General features: G+C 36.0%; 1 long non-coding RNA gene across 1 annotated transcript; it reads left to right on the top strand.

Annotated features, from left to right (window-relative positions):
• The first annotated feature begins 1,886 nt into the window (after positions 1-1,886).
• On the top strand, positions 1,887-3,329 carry LOC121222353 (uncharacterized). Its single transcript, XR_005919584.1, has 2 exons — positions 1,887-2,137; positions 3,110-3,329. It is a non-coding gene; the product is annotated as an uncharacterized lncRNA (long non-coding RNA).
• Positions 3,330-6,221: the final 2,892 nt, after the last annotated feature.

Raw genomic sequence — 6,221 nt, 5'->3', positions numbered from 1 at the left:
AGTGCATCATCTGGATGTTAAGTCAGCCTTTCTAAATGGCTTTCTTAATGAAGAAATATTCATTGAGCAACCTGAGGGTTTTAAGGTCACTGGTGAAGAACAGAAGGTCTACAAGCTGAAAAAGGCTTTGTATGGTCTAAAACAGGCTCCAAGGGCCTGGTATGAGAGGATTGATGGCTACTTAGCAAGGCTCGGGTTCACAAAGAGTATCAGTGAGCCTACACTCTATGTTAAGAAGGATCAGGAGGAAACCTTGTTAATTGTTTCCTTGTATGTTGATGATCTGTTGGTTATTGGCTGCAAAGATGAACTTATTGAAGACTTCAAGAAACAGATGCAACATGTCTTTGAGATGACTGACCTTGGTCTGATGACCTACTTTCTTGGCATGGAGATAAAACAAGGAAGTGATGGCATTTTCATAAGTCAGCAAACATTTGCTTCCAAGGTGCTTGAAAAATTTTGCATGTTGAAATGCAAATCAGTCACTACACCAGTTGCATTGGGAGAAAAATTGTCAAGTGCCAGTGAACATGATCGAGTAGATGAGAAGGCATATAGAAGCTTAATTGGTTGTTTGCTTTATTTAACAGCAACTAGACCAGACATTGTCTATGCTGTTAGTCTACTTTCAAGGTTTATGCACTGCAGTAATGTGGCACATCTGAAGGCAGCAAAAAGAGTGTTAAGGTATGTCAAAGGAACCATCGATACTGGTGTGAAGTTTTGGAGGGCAAAGGAGCTGAAACTCGTAGGCTATTCTGATAGCGATTGGGCAGGGTCAGTTGATGACATGAGGAGCACTTCAGGTTATTTTTTCACCTTAGGCTCGAGTGTTTTCAGCTGGAGTTCGAAGAAGCAACAAACTGTTGCACAATCTACAGCAGAGGCTGAGTATATCTCAGCTGCAGCAGCTGTGAACCAAGCCATTTGGCTTAGGAAGATTTTGGATGATTTGAATGAAAGTCAAGTTCAGCCTACTGAGATTAGAGTGGATAATCAATCAGCTGTGGCCATAGCCAAGAATCCAGTCTTCCATGGTAAGACTAAACACTTCAAAATCAAATTCCATTTTGTTAGAGAAGCTGAGCAATCTAGGGAGGTTAGCTTAGTTCATTGCAGCTCAGAAATTCAGCTAGCTGACATTTTAACTAAACCATTGGGAGCCAACCGATTTAATGCTTTGAAGGAAAGGATTGGTGTTTGTTGCATACAGACCAAGGAGGAGTGTTGAAGCCGTGGCCTGCATTGCAACAAAGAACCAACAGCAACAAATTGGTCAAAAGACCAGCAGCAGCAAATTGTACAATTTTAGCTGCTATACTGTTTTGTAGCAAAGAAATGGAGTTGGTTCAGTTATAAAATTACTTTTTGAATATTTGTTCCTATGGAACTTAGCCTAAATCTTTGTAATGAGTTAGCTAAGTTAGTAGGAAAGATTGACTGATGTAATAGCTGGTATGCCAGCTTTCTTTTGTATACAAGTTGTTATATTTTTAGTAAGTAAGAGCAGTTAAATTAGTAGGTAACTGTCAAATACTTTTGTAACCATCATATATTCAAAATTTGAATGAAATTATGATGACTTCTCAGTTACAAATTTTCTTGCTGAGTTCTTTTCTTTTGTTTTTCTTTCATTCGTTTTTGCTTTCTTTGCTACTGCCATTTATCCAACAAAACCCTTGTGAAGAGCGCCTGAAGTGTGTCCTACAGGCTACAACAACTCCTCATCTGAACCCAACTTGTTGCATTTTATCCAGGTTTGTTGTCTATGCCGTGCTGCAATCAAATAGTTCCATAGGGTTGAAGACAATATTCAGCTTGACAGCTCACAAAGTCTCTGGTATGTGCTGCTATATATATATATATATGGAAAACATTACAGATAAATCTGTTTTTAGTCCACCTTTCTGGTGGCATGTTTGTTTCGATCTTTGCATATTTTGACTATTCGTTATTATATGCGGGAGAAAATATGTCAGGTCAATGTCAGAAAGCTATTCAAACTACAAGAAAGTTCAATGAAGGCTTCTTCTGCACATGGGACTGCGAGACTACCTCTTGGATGATCAAAGCCAAACTCCTCTTCTAGCCTGATTTATCAATTCCTAAATCTGCTTAGTCTGAACAAGTGCAGGTACTCACAAACACATAACTCTTATGAACTGGGAAAAGTTGCAAGGGTAGAATATGTTCATCTCTAAGGCTTCTTAATAGCTGATGCAAAAAATATATAAATGAAATAGGAGTTTGTAGTCCTCTTACTCTTATCTCAAAATGGTCAAAAAGCTATTTGATTTTACATTCAGTCATTTGTATATTTGTTTCCATATACATGACTGGAGTTTAGAGTATTTGAAAATTTATTGAATTTTACCAATGTTGATTAACCATTAAAATATAAAACCAAACAAGTAACAAGAATGAAGTGTACTTTCTCATAATACTAATCAATATGCATCACGAACTTACATCTCTTTTACTCTTCTCTTTTTTATTTAAAATATTTTGTTATTAGCTTTGTTATATTAACCTCTTAGTCCCTTGCTTCACGTCTTTACATATCTTAATTCTTTATCAAATCCGCATTAAGAAAATTACTTTGAAATTTGTAACACGAAATGGATCCTTTAATAAGCTACTACCATGCAAAAGGATACTTGTAGTCTATCTTACCCGAACTTTGTGCTCATGTTTGAATTTGTGTTGGACACATGCAATCGAAAGAAAATGAGGGGTCTGACTCCAAATAACTTAGCATGCACTCATGTTTGAAAGTAATTTTAGAACAAGGTAGATCATTTACAGTTTATATTAAAGATGGAATTAACGCGAGCAAGTAAAAAATTCAGAAAGGAAATGAAATGACAACTGAATGATATGTTTGGAACTGTCATTACTGATTTATTGGAGTGTTACGCTAACCACCATCTCTAGTTTTCCACTTGGGGAGATTTAATCAGCTTCCCAAGGCAAAAAGGATGGAGAAAAAAATGTTTACATGTATTAGTGATGTTTACTTTACAAAATTGTATTGCCTGGTTTCTGTTAATCATCTCACAATTAGTACAAACGAGAGGTAACTTCAAGAAAGGTGTTTTCGTTGCAGGGAATCGTGATGCCGCCTGTAGGATGACTATATCCGAACTCTTCTTCTGACTTGCCTAGCAAATCTTGAAATAATTGCTGGTTCAAGAACGACACCGGTATCACAAACCTCTTCTGGTTTTCTCCAACATAAACCGCAAAGTAGCCTTTGGGAACTTTCTTAGAGCTAACGATACGAGGCAAGCGAATAGCCATTGTTGTTTTAGATAGATGTATGCTTTGAAAAAGGAAAGCAAAGGTAAAGTACTTTAGTAGTTGAGGATGTGAAGATAGGAATTGCCAGTGAACATAATCTACTCTGTATATATAGATGCAAGGGGTAGAGAGAAAAATCATGTTCTACATGGCTTCATTATAGGGGATCACATGGTGTTGTCGTCTAACTCATTATCAAGAATTCCATGGCAAAATACTTTGAAAAAATAGTTTGCCTACCCCTTCTGGCAATAGAAACCGACCAAGGACCCCACCCAAATATGGAAGATCTGGACCAGTAAAATGCTTCTTCACAATAAAAGAGTTGTACCACTGCACCATTTATGTCGGTTCCTACTTTAAAGACATATAATCCGTCAGGCAATGACAGGGAACATGTAACATGGGTGACCTTGACCTCCTCTTACATTCTGACTTCACCAAGCATGTTGATTTTTATTAAGGTGTGGATCTGTAAGAATCAGTAAGACAAACTCTTGTGAAGAGCACCTGAAGTGTGTCCTACAGGCTGCAACTAGTCCTCACCAGCACCCAATTGGTTGCATTTTATCCTTATTCTTGTCTACGCCGTGCTGCAATCAAATAGTTCCATAGGGGTGAAGCCAAAACTTAGCTTGACAGCTCACAAAATTTCTGGTATGTGCTGCTATATATATATTTGGATAACCTTACAGATGAATCTGGTTTCGGTCAACTTGTTTGATGGCATGTTTGTTGAGTGTTGTCTGCATATTTTGACTATTCATTATTAACCGTACATGACTTTGTAAAAAAAAACCGTGAAAGAAAGAAAGAAAAGAAGGCCATTAAAATCTGAGTTAATATTCAAAGTTTGATATTGGGTTAATTTCATTTTAGGTCATGTTATATTTTGCACAGTTATATTCAAGTCCCTATTTCATTTAAATAACTTCATTTCAGTTTTCTTTTTTGTCACAAAGGTTATCCTCTTTCATTTACATCTTTACATTTAAGCAATTTTGTATTTTTTTTATATGTATTTTATGGCTAATAAAAAAAGTCATTTTATATGTTTTACCTTCAAAACAATTTTTACTAAGTCATGTACTGTTAATTATTATATATAAAGACTAATTCCTACTTGAAAAACGAAACAAAGCTTTAACTCCTTGGCTAAAAGATTTCAATAAGGGGATATAAGTTTTTTCATTTGTTTGGAGAATCATGCTATTTTGTACTCATGTTTGAATGTGTTGGATGCGTGTATTCTAAAGCAAACGAAGAGTCCGAATAACTTAGCATGTATAATAAAGTAAATTTAGAACAAGTTAGATCATTTATAGTTAAATTAATGATAGGAAATTCTGGAAGTAAATAAAATTCCAATTGAATGATGTGTTTTGAACTGTCATTTTCCATGCTGATTGATAGAAGTTACAGTAACAACCATCTGTAATTTTTCACTTAGGGAGACTTGTATTTGCTCCCCAAGGCAAAAGAGATGGAGAAAAAATGTTTACATGGTGTTAGACATTTTGGCTTTACAAAATTGTATAGGCAGATTTGTGTTGATTCTCTCACAATTGATTCAAGCGAGAGGTAACATCAAGAAAAATATCTTCATTGCAGGGAATTGTGAGACCACCGGTAGGATGACTATATCCGAACTCTTCTTCTGACTTGCCTAGCAAATCTTGAAATAAAGGCTGGCTCAAGAATGACACTGGTATCACAAACCTCTTCTGGTTTTCTCCAACATAAACTGCAAAGTAGCCCTTGGGAACTTTCTTAGAGCTTATGATACGAGGCAAGCGGATAGCCATTTTTGTTTACAATAGATGTATGCTTTGAAAAAGGAAGAAGTGGAGGATCTCAGATAACTTAGAAAGCAAGCTTGAGAATGTTGAAGGTAGGTGTTGGCAATGAACTTAATCTTACTTGTATATATAAATGTAAGGGGCAGAGAGGAAATAATGTTCATCAATTATTAAGGGGGGGATATGGAATGAGTGGTGAAGGTGCAACTGATGGGGTCCGATCGGTAATGAGAAAGACATGGGTTCATGGGGAATCACATGGTGTTGTCTTCCAAAGGATGATAAAGAATTCCATGGCTAAGACTTGAAAGGATAACCGACTAAGGACCGACTACTTTGCCGTTTATTTCGGGCTACATTTGAGACATTTAATCTGTCAGACAATGACAGGAAACATGTAACATGGGTGACCTTGACCTCTCCTATTACATTCATGTCTTCCTTTGGTGAGTAACTTGTAAGACAAGCCATTCTGAAGAACGCATTAAGTGTGTGTACATGCTACAACTAGTCCTCATTGGAACCCCAACCGGTTGCATTTTATCCTGGTTGTTGTCTATGCCATGCTGCAATCAAATTGTTCCATGATAATATTAAGCCTTGACAACTAACCAAAATTTTCTGGTATGTGCTGCTATATATATATATTAATAACCTTACAGATGAATCTGTTTTTAATCCACATTTCTGATATTTTTGAGTTATCTGCATATATAAGTTCAAGTCACTTTGTCTATATAGTTAAAAATTGATTTCTGGCTTTTGAAGAACAGTGAGACATAGGTATTAATTCTTTGTCAAATCTGCATTAAGAAAATTACTTTGAGATTTATGAAAGAAAATTGATCATTTGATAACCTTACTAAAATGCAAAAGAATACTTGTAGTCTATGTTACCAGGACCTGAGCTTGAGTATTGAATACGGGTGTTCTCAAATTTTTCTAAGTTTTTTTTCTTATATTTGGAGGATTATATACTTTATATTCATGTTTGACTATGTGCCGGGCACTTGTATTTTGAAGAAAATGAAGAGTCCAACTACAAATGATTTTATCTTGATGTTAGAGGCAAGCATGAGACATGTAATGTGTTATGCAATGACCAGAAGGAAGTATATA

Source organism: Gossypium hirsutum, chromosome A03 (assembly GCF_007990345.1).
Source record: "Gossypium hirsutum isolate 1008001.06 chromosome A03, Gossypium_hirsutum_v2.1, whole genome shotgun sequence".
In the NCBI taxonomy this organism is placed as follows: domain Eukaryota; kingdom Viridiplantae; phylum Streptophyta; class Magnoliopsida; order Malvales; family Malvaceae; genus Gossypium; species Gossypium hirsutum.
Note: the sequence above shows the minus strand (reverse complement) of the source record. Positions and strands in the feature narration are given on the sequence as shown.